This window comes from Mus pahari, chromosome 17 (assembly GCF_900095145.1).
Source record: "Mus pahari chromosome 17, PAHARI_EIJ_v1.1, whole genome shotgun sequence".
Taxonomy (NCBI): Eukaryota; Metazoa; Chordata; class Mammalia; order Rodentia; family Muridae; genus Mus; species Mus pahari.
In genome coordinates, this window is record NC_034606.1 from 16,755,137 (window position 1) to 16,768,694 (window position 13,558).

The 13,558-nt window shown below is 35.1% G+C and overlaps 1 long non-coding RNA gene across 1 annotated transcript; it reads right to left on the minus strand.

The window, feature by feature from the left end:
• Nucleotides 1-1,767: 1,767 nt before the first annotated feature.
• On the minus strand, nucleotides 1,768-10,923 carry LOC115062424. Its single transcript, XR_003842390.1, has 3 exons — nucleotides 10,880-10,923; nucleotides 4,208-4,257; nucleotides 1,768-1,845 (listed from the first exon to the last, which is right to left on the minus strand). It is a non-coding gene; the product is annotated as an uncharacterized LOC115062424 (long non-coding RNA).
• Between the last annotated feature and the right edge of the window lie 2,635 nt (nucleotides 10,924-13,558).

Below are 13,558 nucleotides of genomic sequence, written 5' to 3' on the forward strand. Positions count from 1 at the left end.
CTTCGACATTCTGGCTAGGGTAACAATAAATCGTGAAGGTTCTATTTGAATTTCTATAATTGTTATAAACATTGAACTCTTTTTAATTATCCATTTTTAGTATTTCTTTTTGAAGAAATTCATGCCAACAACTGAAAACACAGCTGATTATCTGTGGCTTATGATGCCATGAACCATAGAAAAGAATATGCAACTACTTTAAAAAAAAACAAATTGTGATTTATAACGGCCTTTTAAATATCTCCTTTTTAATGTAGAGATTAACGTAGCTCTTACTCTTCCTCAGAGAAAGTTATTTTTACAACAGAAGCAGACAATTTAAGAAATAAACATCTGAGCAAAATAAAGATGAAAACGAACTGTGAGGTTCACAGCCCCATGGAAAACACCTACAATGAAGTCACTTAGGGCTCAGGGAACATCATGGAATAGGGGAGAGAAAGACTGTAAGGACCAGAAGAATGGGGGCATTATGTGATGTAGCGTCTCCTATATATGATAGCAAAAGTGAAGCCATTAAATTACATTATGCTCCCAAAATAAGACTGGCCCTACGCTAGTTGACATGCACTCATTTATGGGATGCCATACAAATTGATTACAAGTAAAACTAAAACTAAACATAGAAGAAGAGCTAAACTGCCTAGGAAACTGTTAGCTGAAAATTATCTAACCTACTATGGATTAAGAAGAAATTGTATTAGTTCAAAATTAAATGGCTAATGAAATTGCCCAGAAACTAGAGACATAGAATTTAATTAGAAATTTCAGAAATAAAGTCACAGCTCCCTTATAGATCAGAGCTACCTAGCAAATGCTTTCCTTCCCCCCCCCCAACCCCCTAATCAGGAAACCTTTAGACTCTAAACCTCAATACTATTGTATGGCCTAAACTATGATGCTATTGCTACATCCATTAAATTTGGTGCCAATATGATCATTGAGACAATGGGTGCCCCTGTGTGTGTCACCAGGGGAAAGCACAAATGGGGAAAAGAGAGCTAAACAGACTTCTGTAGCAACCCATCACACCCACTGGAACAAGCACTACTCCAAATGCATGGAGAACCTAGAACTCTAAACCACACCACCATGTCTTAAGAAACACCTCCTTAAACCTGATGAATTTTCCTGTATTCTATAACATTTGGAATTGTTAATCATGTTCAGACATAAAAGTTGCTGAGCACGTTAATCAGTTTCCATTGAAGGAATTTGTGCAGTTTATATAAGCTACTCACAGCATCACATTCCTTTAGCTTTGATTTTTAGCTATAGCCATTATGAAAGATTCTATATGACTTTCAATGCTCATGAACCTAAACATTCCCCAACTCACTGAGGTGCTGGTAGATCTTGAAAAGCCACAGAAACCAATAAAAGCTGTCTCTTGTGCACATAGCTATTATCCCAGGAGAAGCCTCTGCCCAGCCGGGAACGGAGCCAGCAGACAATATTCAGCCAAGGGCTTCTTGAGCTTTATGATGGAGAACAAGTTTCCTTCCTCCCTACGTTATGTTCTTTTCTTTCCTTTAAATTTCTAAGCACAGAGACCAACACATACACTTTGTTAAGATCACAAACTTAAGTGTTGCAGCAATGTCCAGTTTCCTTAAAAAAGACTCTAAAACCTGATTCTGACTTTCTGAACTTGACCTTGTCACAGTCAATAAAAAGCATTGTGAAGATTTATGCTTTGACTCTTATATAATTCCAACAAATGACTTAAAACCAGGTGAACTTCGACTTCTAGAAGTTGACAATCGAGTTGTTTTACCAATAGAATTTCCAATTCGCATATTAATTTCATCTGAAGATGTTCTTCACTCGTGAGCTGTTCCTTCCCTAGGATTAAAAAGTAAAAACCCCTTGAGAATCAAAATGAACGAAAATTTATTTGCCTCATTCATTACCCCAACAGTAATAGGATTACCAATTGTTGTTACAATTATTATATTTCCATCTATTCTATTTCCATCATCAGAACGCTTAATTAATAACCGCCTTCACTCCTTCCAACACTGATTAATTAAACTTATTAAACGCTGTCCTGAAGCCCCCACTGCTTGGCTCTTGGCCTTCAGGACAACAATTTTTCAAAGCCATGTTGAATACTTTAACGTAGGCTTGTGGAATCCAATCATGCTTCTCACAGCAATGGTGTTGGTCTCGATTCCTATATGAACTTTGATTCCTTCCCTGTCTTCTTCTGCCGGCTTCCAGTACTGCTTCCTCTATTACCCCCAAGATGACCTGCTAAGACCCCATCCCATGATCTAAATTCTTTGAACTCAAATAACAACCCCAAAATGGCCTCATGTCAAGACATGAATGTGGAGAAAATGTTTGGAAATAGACTGTTGAGTAGAGAAAGACTATATGTTAACCATTAGTTCTTTCTTATTGCTATTTCTATTTGTATATACAGCACTTTGGTTTTTAAAAAGAAGGCTGGTTAGATATAAATTTTACTATAAATGGAATTTTTTGCTAAAATCTGAGATTTTAAAAAATATTCCTAAACACCCTTGTTTTCATTTTTTTGTCTTTTAAAATGAGTTTGATATTATGAACATGTTAGATGAAAATATAATAAAGCAGTTCCTAAATTGCTTTGTAAGAATTTGATATTATTTGATAATTATTATTTCATCTACACTTACTTTCCTTTTTACTCATTATTCACTAGTTGTACTAGCATTCCTGCTCATCATTGAAGCAGATGTTTTTCTGGTTCTGTCAACCTGAGATATTCTCTACCTTCCAAAAATTCACAATCTCTATTAGTATTCTTTAGCTTATACTTTCTTTAATAAGACCTGTGTCTTCCTGGGAAGGGGGATTTAGGTATCTAAATCTAATTTTTGCAAAATAGATATTCATTGTTGTCCATAGTTTTCCCAGTCACATCAGAAATAGCATTGGCATGATTGATACATGCTCTCTAGAGACTGAGGCATGAGCCTGTTCCTGAAGCATATCACAGAAATTGCATTGTGAAAATCTGTGGCTAGTAATGTGAACTGTGCTGGGTGGGCAAATGATGATTTCTTGGAGGTCAGACGTAGGCTTATAAGAAAGAATCAGGATGAGATAGTCAGTGGGACTATGCAAAAATGACTATATAATCACCTTTTTTTTTTTTTTTTTTTTTTTGAGACAGGGTTTCTCTGTATAGCCCTGGCTGTCCTGGAACTCACTCTGTAGACCAGGCTGGCCTCAAACTCAGAAATCCACCTGCCTCTGCCTCACGAGTGCTGGGATTAAAGGCCTGCGCCACCACGCCCGGCTTATAATCACCCTTAAAAGGACAGATTCTGGATACACGGGGCATGATGTACACTGAAAGCAGACAATCACTTCACATTACTAGAAGCCCAGCTATACGTTCTTTTGGAGAATGTCTAGAGAAGCCATGAGTGGTTTGTTCGAGAACAGTTCAAATGAAATGTTTCCTAGCTCTGCCATCTCTATTCTTTTTCGGCCAACTGCTAATCCTGAGGAGACTGAGTAAGAAGTAGGGGTGCGCAGTAAAGAGCTTTACAGCAGTAAAGCTAAAATGGAAAAACTTTCCTTTTTATTTTTTTATTTTTTATTCACTTTACATACTAATCACAGAAGCCCCCCCCCCATCCCTCCTCTTTTCCTAGTCCTAGCTTGACAAATCCCTCCCCCTATTGCTCCCTCCCCCTTTCCTCAGAGAAAGGGAGCCCCACTTGGGTACTGACCTACCCTGGGAAAACTTTCTTTCAGTACATACTCTGTATACCCCAGCCTGCAGCAGAGCCGATCTGAGCAAACCATTAAGTTTTAGACTTTTAGTGTTCAAGTATACTGAAAACAGTTGTTATAAAATGAGACATTTTGTTGCTGCAAATGTCAAGAGGATTTTTATTGTGTGAAAGTGGTGGAGCAAGTCACAAATCCATGTCAAATTTTCCATCAAGGTCAGAGAAAGAATAGGATCAACAGGACTGCCTGGAACCACCATAGTGGGAAAGAATAAAGTCATTTTCTAAGAAGAGTCTTAGAGATGTAGTCTTACAACATAATATTTGCCTTTGAATGAAGAGACAAGGTAACATAAACAGTCTACTATTCATCCTAACCACTTACTCGTTGAATAGGGGCACTACACAGGGTTTTAAACAGCAATCCCCCCATTCTTTGTGCTTTAAAATTGTGTGTAAAAATTAATAGAACTGACCTTTTGGTATTATAAATATGATAGACTTGTATTCCATCGACACTGAAGTTCTGAAAGACATTGAAATGTATGAGTCTGAGAAGGATTAATAATCTGTCAAACTTCTGTTTAGTTTAGTTTCCATGGCACTTCATATAGATCTAAAAACTGTTTCAGCTTCCATTAATGTTTTAAACAATTATGAAGTAGCAATAGTACCACAGTGTTTAAATATTTTATGTGGCATCTTTAATCACCTCTTTATAATTTACATTGGATTGTAAAATCATTACAGAAATGCATTAATAATTAACAGGCAATATTATCTTCTTATAAATATGTTACAGATGCACTTAAATCCTTTGCCTGCAAGGTGAATAATAGATTTTATTTTATGACTAGTATCCAGATTACAGTTTTATTATAAAGTAGTGTTTATGCTTATCTTTCCAAGTGAGATTATTGCTAACTCAATAATTTAAGAATGTGATAAGTATTCTTTGGATTACATAGATAATGTGTCTGCAGTCTTTGCTAAAACTGATCACATACATTCAAGTTTTTCCTTCCAGACAGGTGGCTGAGATTTATTTTCTTTCTAAGCAGAAATAAAATTGTGATTTTATGATTTTACATTGATGGGGAAAACAAGTTGAAGAGAATTGATGTGTAACATCTAAATACCTTGAGTTGTGTGGCCTTGAAGGAGTGAATTAAGAACCAACCTCTTTTAAGTGGGCATCCTGATCTTAATCATTTTGTCTGTGCACATGAACCAGCACAAGGGAGAAATGATTGTTCTTATGCATTTTCAACATTTTTTGTGATTACATTGTAGTCTAAAGCAGAAAATGGTCCATACTTTCTAAAGAGGAATATGAGAGTGTCCGTCACACAACTCTCCTACTGTAATGTGAAAGTATCCATGGCATATTAAAAAATAGGAATGAGCATATTCTAATAGATTTTTATTTGTAAAGTTTGGGTTGGTGGTGAGTGATGTCCCTGCTCTGACAGGTTCCAACTGATAATCTGATAATGGAATAGGTAATATATAGAGGTGAAACCAAACCATACATTTTTTATTGATCATTGTGATTTTTATATTTTAGAATTTAAGTGAATAATAGAAAAGAACTGTACTAGTTAAAGGTATTTGCCTTTCATGTCTATTTGAAATAATAACATTGACAATATTTAAATTAAATAAAAATAAGCTTTCTATAGTTAGATTAAAATATTAAAACTCAAATCCTTTTTCTTGGGCTGATTATAAATGTCTTGGTAAAGTTTGGGCAATTTTGCTTTATAAATTCTATATTCAACTATAGAAAACTGAACTATACAATATGACTCATTTTGTTTATGGCTGCGTAGATGCAAAAAAAATTCTCTAAAACACAACTAATGAAAAATGTCAGTGTTGTCTCAATTCAACAGTAAGTTATTGCCTTTAATATTCAAAAGTATTATTGATAATGAAATGATCTATTGGGTGTTTTTCTCATTATCATGGCCAAAACACCTAACAAGGAGCAATATGAGAAAGAGTTCATTTAGTTTTAATGTTTCAGAGGCAAACAATCATCATGACAGGAAAGCCATGGAAGCCATATTGCGAAGGAGGTGGTCACATAATATCCAAACTCTGGTCGTAGAGAAATAAGAATGCTGACAATCAGCCCACTTTCTCCTTCCTATTCAACTCAGAACCCTGGCTCGTGGGATAATCCATTCCATGTTAGGGTAGTTGCTTCCTCTTCAGCTATGTTTTTCTGGAAATAATATCATAATTACACCTGGAGAGATATTTATTTAGATAACACCAAACCAAATCAAGTTGACAGAAAATGATCCATCACACATGGTTTGCTATAAACGTTGCACATATATGGGTTCCCTTTCCACATATCTTAGAAACAACAGAATTCAACAAAATGGATATTACTTTTCTTTATGTAGGTTTCTTTGCATTTAATTTGGCAAATTAAGAGGTGTAGATCAGTGACAGCCTTATGAACTCTTTAGATAGAAGCTATTATCTATGAATACGTTAGCACAATATAGACTCTCTTTTAAATATATTACTCATACACACAGGTATCTAAAGTGATATTGTGTAAAAGGAAAATATTGGAAAAGCTTAATTTCTCTTCAAGAGAAATATATGCTCTAAGTTATTTTTTCAGTAAATAAACCTTATTTTATTTAAGTGGCTTTTGATTTTCAATATTTAGATTCCTCTGAGTTCTTATTCTAATGAGTTGTATTAAAATTTTAAGTAAATGGAGTAAATTTTTAAATACACAAAACATCTATCTGTATGTTGGTTTCATAAGTACGAATATTTCAGTGAACATGCTACTATAGTCGCTCACTATACCTAAAGAAGTCATTGTTCTTCAATGGATACAATTCAACATACAATTGACAAGGCAAACTGAAACACTTCCTTTGCACAATGCTATTTTTATATTTATTATTAATATTAATATTATTATTAATTTGAAAACATTAAAGTTTTGGTGTTATCTTTTCAGGTACCTTATGAAGTTTGATAAAACTATTTATTTGATTGTACTGTTTCATTTATCCTTTATTTACAATGTATATTGAATCATGAACAAATATTCCCTAAATCCTAATGTTCATCCTGGGAGATGTCAAAGCAGATGAATAACAGATGAATTGTTCTCCTGTGTGCATTCATGTGCATATGTGTACTGGAAATGTAAACCTTCTGTACATGTGAACTCCACACTTCTGATGGATATGATTCACCCTGAAAAGAATAGTTCAAATGTGTAGAATTTTATATTAAGCTGTTCAGTACTATGTATTTTAATGGAAACACTCCCTAGCCTTTCATGTACAGGTCTCCCTTAAATAGTTAAATATTTTCAAATTCTGATTAGTTTTTACCACACAGATATATTTATCTCATTCATTAATAGAACATCATATAACACAAATGAACAAATGGGAAGAATGTACCCAGTCAGAAACACTAGGACACATACAAATCTCTCTCACAGGCATTGATCAGGCCTCTTAGGGGCTCTCCGCATGCTATCACCTTATATTTCTTATCAAATTCTTTGACTTAACCATATTATTTTCTATATAAAAATATAAAGTAAAAATGTCAGCCTCTCTTTGCAAATGAGTATTGTTTCATTCTCTTTTGACATGTTTCCCTTCTTGGGCATTATTTGGATTTTTTTTTTTTTTAGGATAAAGTATCTTGTAGGGAAGTTTTAGGAGTAGAAAGAATGTAAGACACAGACGTCAAAGTGGAGCAGGGTGAAATGGTATATTCTGCATGTGACTGGAGTGAGACATTCATTCTCAGCATCCCAGCATGAACAGAAGAGTTGACAAGCTCCCTCTACTAGCTGTGGGGACATTGACTGTTGGTGACTGCCAGGGAAAAGAGAGAGTGGGCTTTCTTTAAGGATATGTTCCCTAATGGGTCAAGTATACTCCATTATATATGTTCAACATATAGTGGGCTACACCAACTTAACTCAGTCATTTAATTTTTTTTAAGTAAAAACAAAAACAAAACAAGAGGATATGAATTTGGTAGAGGAAATAGAGGATGGGAGTAGATCTTAAAGAGTTAGGAGTGGGAATTGGGAGAGAGTGTAAATGTGATCAAATTACATTTTTGCAATGTATGAACATCTCAAAGAATTAAATAATATATTACATTGAAATTTTACATTACTTTAATTTAGGTAATTGTGTATATAGGAGCTACTACTTTATTTAAAACTGATTTTTCCACATGTGAAATATTGTAAAATAACTTTGAAATTCATTGATTTTTTTAAAACATACACTCAGATCCATTAAGTAGCAAATGACCCACTCACTACATGAAGAAAATCTCAATATTTCTATAACTGCTCTCTCTCCCTACAAATACTAATTTTTATTAAATACATTAGAGCATGTAATCCATGTATCTGTGGATTATTTAATTCCATCCTTGTACCAAATGCTTCATCCCAGTAGCCATTCGGTTATATAACGATTACTTAGATTGAATTAACTTCACTAGCTCAATTTCTATGGCCTGTCTTTTCCTGGACTCTTTTTATCTCTCAAGACATAAATTCGCTTTATACCCTTGGCTGTCCTGGAACTCACTCTGTAGCCAAGGTTGCCCTCAAACTCACAGAGAGTTGCCTGCCTCTACCTCCCCAAGTGCTAGGATTAAAGGCATGTACCACCACGACCTGGTTTCTCCTGGATTCTGTTTCTTCAGTTGATTGAAAGATTTTGATTTTCAGAATTAGGATAATTCACCATGTGTTTACACACACATACGCACACATGGTAATGAACAGATGGCCTAGTGGTTAAGAGCTCTTAATGTGGTCTTGAAGACCTGTGTTTGGTTCCCACTACCTACACAGGGGTGATTATAATTCAAGTTCCGGGGTGGGGAGAGGATCTGATGCCTTCTGACCATAGTGAACAACTGCACATAAACTTGTACAGCCTCATACAATATACATAAATAAAAATATTTTTTAGTGTTTCAAAGGGGCCAGTGAGATGGCTCAGTGGGAAAAAGCTCCACAAACTGGCAAAATCGAGTCAATCCCTGTAACCCACATAGAAGTGGAAAAAGGGCTGAGTCGGACTGGCTGCCATGCTTGCCTATACACACAGTATGAGAAAAGGGGAAGGTAAGAATAATTTAAACTCTGCATTTTACTTGATCCCTTATTTGGAACTCAAATAACATTATCAAAAAAATGCTTTCTTAATAGGATCATGTCATGTAACTACATATTAATTAATCATTCTCATAGTATTAAAAAATAAACATTATTTCTCTGAGCTTTGAAGGATGATAAGGCAGTTGCTGTGAAAGCATGAGGACCTTTGAATCCCCAGCAACCAGTCACCTAAATGCCAGACAAGAGTGTCAATGCTTCTCTGGTTATGAGAAAGAGGAGTGACAGCAGGTCACCATATATGATGGCTAGCTAGATTAGGCCATCTGCGTTAAAGTGAGAGACTTGCCTCAAAACATAGGATGGTGAGGAATCAACACTCACAGTCCTTCACACATGAACAACAGTATAGCCATGTGCTCAAACACACTCATGTAAGTCTGTGCTTGAGAGTAGCCCAATACACAGAAACAAAATAAATATTACTTTTGTTTGTACCGGAGTGTTTTCTAACTCCAACATTGAAACGACTCCAATTTAAAAGAGAAAAAGAAATTTCTCAATAATTTTTTTTTATTCTAAAATACTATTTGTATGTTATTTTTGTATTTCTGTGACGCTGGTGTCAGGGTTTTGTCAATATGTTCCTATGTACCTATTTCATAAGTATTTTTTTCTTAGAAGAACTTAGGTTCTTCTTTCCTGGACGGACCCATACCTTTACTTCATAGCACACTCTTTTGATCTGCTAGTGCTTTGATCAGTAGCTCTACTGCTGTCACTGGAATAGAATTGCTTCTCCCAACAGGACATCTTAGATGTGCCTTCACTACTATGACTGCTACCATGGCATCTTCAAGAGCCTTCATTTCAGGAAGACCCAGTCACCTGAAAGATGCTATTTGCCTGGGAAACAAAACTTAGAGAGAAAAATGATTTTTCCTTCTCTTTGCCATTTCATTTTCTATTAGTACATAGTACTGAAGAATACTGAGAAGACACGGAGATGGGAGACTAAAAATTGTAGTCTACGATGTACTGCTTCTTATGAATCTTTAAAAGACTGAAATGAGAGATACCATAGCTGAATACTATAATAGAAAACTGGTAAAAGCAGTACTGATAAATAATCCTAATGTTTTCTCCTTTATACTTATTTAGATAGAACAATAAATAGAGGATCAGTTAACTTGATTACAAAGAGCTTTAAAAAATTAAAAATAAACATAAATAAATTGTAATTATTAAAATTAGAAGTGATTGTAAAATTTGAAATGAGAAATTTTGTGTTTTTATGTCTAATAAAGCCTATTTGTGCTTATTTTATTTGCTATACAATCTCTTGAGTGTCTCATCATCAAATCTGAACCTTATCAGTAGACCTAAACAGTATATGGGACAAGGTAATTATATATATAATAATTATTATATACATATAAAATTAAACCTTCTGTTGACTATTTCAGTATCATTCGCAGTAAGGAATCACTTGAAACTTATATTCACTAAGCAATGGCTTATCCCTCTCTAGCATGTCCCCTTTGCTGAATTAGATAAATAAACATTTGACACTGAAAATTAAACTTTTATTTTCTCAAAGATAAATATTATGTAATGTATCTATAATTATATCAAAGCATGGTAACCCAATAGATTAGAATAATGTTAAAAATTATAGTCTTTAACATGTGAGTTTTGTGTCATATGGAGGATCCATTCCATTGTATATGACTTATTAAACTGTGGAAGCAAAACTGGACAAAATAAATATTTTATCTTAAAATATATTTGTTGTTCTCTGAGGTCAACTAATATCTTTGAATAAATGGTAAATGGTACAAGAAATAATAAGTTAAAAGCTATATCTCTGATGAGAAGTTTACAATTCTACTGTTTCTTTTACTTCTTGTCTTCCTTTTGATTTGTATTTTATTTGTTTACATATTTAATTTAGAATCACTTAGGCTCAGTACTGTAGAGAAATTTTAATCCAGAAACATACCTGCTCTGGCAAGAACAACATCCAAAAACTTGCTAGGTCTGTTTGATCTGTCGGGAATGACAAACATTTAATTCCTCTGGTTGGAACATAAACACACCCTTAGTACATACCTTTAATCCCAAACAATGACGTCTAATTGAAGGACAAACAACGTGACAAATCAGAAAGGTTTCACAGAATGCGTCAGAGATAATATACACCCATCTCTAGGAGACCAGCACAGGAAAGAGGGGATACTTAAGAGCAGTACAGGGAGAGAATGAGAGTTCAATTGAGGGAAATTGAGTTGAATGCAGTGCAGTGCAGGAGGCAGCTGAAAGCAGAAAATAAAGAGAAAGAACGGTAGAATAAATGGCCAGAGTTAGTTTGAGGTAAAGCAGAACAATTCAGTCAGAAGCTGAGAGAAGCCAGTTTGAATCAGTCAACTTGGAGAGTAGTTTCCTCAGAAGAGCTGAGTTGAACCAGCCAGCTCGAGTTTAGAAAGGGTCAGTTTATATAGCAGCTATCCTCTGAGACAACAATTACATCTGACAAATGAAAGTTACACTTACATAGTAGCCTTTATTGAAATTTGGCAATAACTCTCACTCCTTCCTGTCGGGAGAGTTTCTCTGATTGTTTCCCTAATTATTTCCCTAATTTTTGATTGGCTAATAAAGATAGCAGCAGCTAATTGCTAGGCAAAGAAATGGAGGCGGAATTTCCAGGCAGTGCAGGAAGAGGTGGGTGAGGATTAGGGTCGGACCATGCAGCAGGCAGATGAAAATGTCCAGACATGTAGGTTTTTTGAGGCACCAATAGTTTGTGGTCTTTGCAGGCTTTGGAGGCCAAGGAAAATGGAGCAGAATATTCTCTGCTTTGAGTTATCTGATCAGTTTTAACATATAAAAGTGGCTGGTGTTTTCCATTTGCAGCATTAAAGCAGGTTGGAAGAGAAAATGTACAGCCAGAGGAACGAGCATGGAGGAATGGGTGGCATTCTCAGGAAAAGCGAAAGCTGGCAGTTTGGCGGAGCTGAGCCAGATCAGGGTGTACACTGGCAGAGCTGGTCAGGGGCAGTCGGCTGTCAAGAGAGCAATGTCAGGGCTGTGGTTTGGCAAAGCTATCCGGGATAAGGAGATAACTGGGTAGAGCAGGGGCTGGTGAAAGCATTGTCCTGAGAAGGTGAAGCATGCTTTTTAAAAATTATATACAACACCTTCCATGACCCATTCTGAAACAAAGAGAAAATCAGAAAATTGTGTTGAATTGTAAAGCAGCAGCAATAATTTATAATTCCTAGAATTCTGGCTTTTCTCATGTTGATTACTAGTAAAAGTCAGTCTGCTGTCTAATCTGGTTAAAGAATGGTATATTGACCCAAATCATAGCCTTTCTTCTAGCTCCACCATATTTTTTCATCCCATAGGTTTCAACTGGGTTTCACATGCAAGTCACTCACACTTACATCCCTGGTTTATTGTTCCAATATATGACATCTTACATATATTACATACTATATGTATATGGGAGAATAAAACCTTGTTAACTCACAGTATCTCCTCTGTTTGCATTCAAGTCAAATGATACAATAGTATCATCCGTACTCTACATCCATATTTTATTATACTATTTGAACTAGCTACAATAAATCACTGAATAAATTGCTTTATCTTTTCTTATCTCTTTTGATTCATTTTTGTTTTGTTGTTTTCTGGAAAGATTATCAGAGAGTATAAAATACAATTTTTGTTTCACCAACAATAGATTTTTTCATGAATTTATATTAAATCTCTTCATGTTTCATATTGAAAATAGATGTCTGTTTGCATAAGTTTTTGCCTTTGTCATACACATTCTCAAAATCTATTAATAAATAAAATGGATTTTATGAACATGGAGATACCATTTACTTCACAACTATAATTAATTATGTATAAGAGAAGCATTAGGTCAATTATTTAAGCAAATAAAGTATACAAATAATAAATTAAAACATATTTTTAATATTTTTACTCCCATATATGCTTTATAGCATGCAAGCACACTGCATTCATAAACACTTAAAATAAATGAGTGTTTGTTGTCCAAAAGCTAATACTTCTTTACTTCCTTTTTTCTTTCTTTCTTTCTTTCTTTCTTTCTTTCTTTCTTTCTTTCTTTCTTTCTTTAAAGTTAAAAGAAGTTAAAAGAAGTTTTAACTTTGGTTCTAAGGATATAAAACTTTGATCCTCAGTATTTTTGTCTAAAGCATGAACTTTACAGTACTCCTCACTGTTTTAGAACCTCAAAGGTCAGAGAATACAGACCTGAGGAGTATAAGCACAAACAACTACTGCACTGGATACAGCGCACGTTAGACAGAAGCACAGCTACTCTATGAAGCAGGCCTGGACAAGTCTTGGGCACACACAGCTAACCCCTAATACTCAAGAGCTAAGCAGGATGACTGGGAGGTCAAAGACAGCCTGGGCTACAGAGCAAACCCCTGTCTCAAATAAAATGGGCAGTGGGCAGTGCTAATTTTACCCAACTTAAAGGTAATACTTTCTCACTGTCTTCAATGAAATTCAGTTCCTCCTAGTCAGAAATGAGGCTGACTGGGGAAAGCATGGCATTTTCATGTTGCTAACTTTTTTTTTTTTGGGGGGGGGGGGTTCGAGACAGGGTTTCTCTGTGTAGCCCTATCTGTCCTGGAAC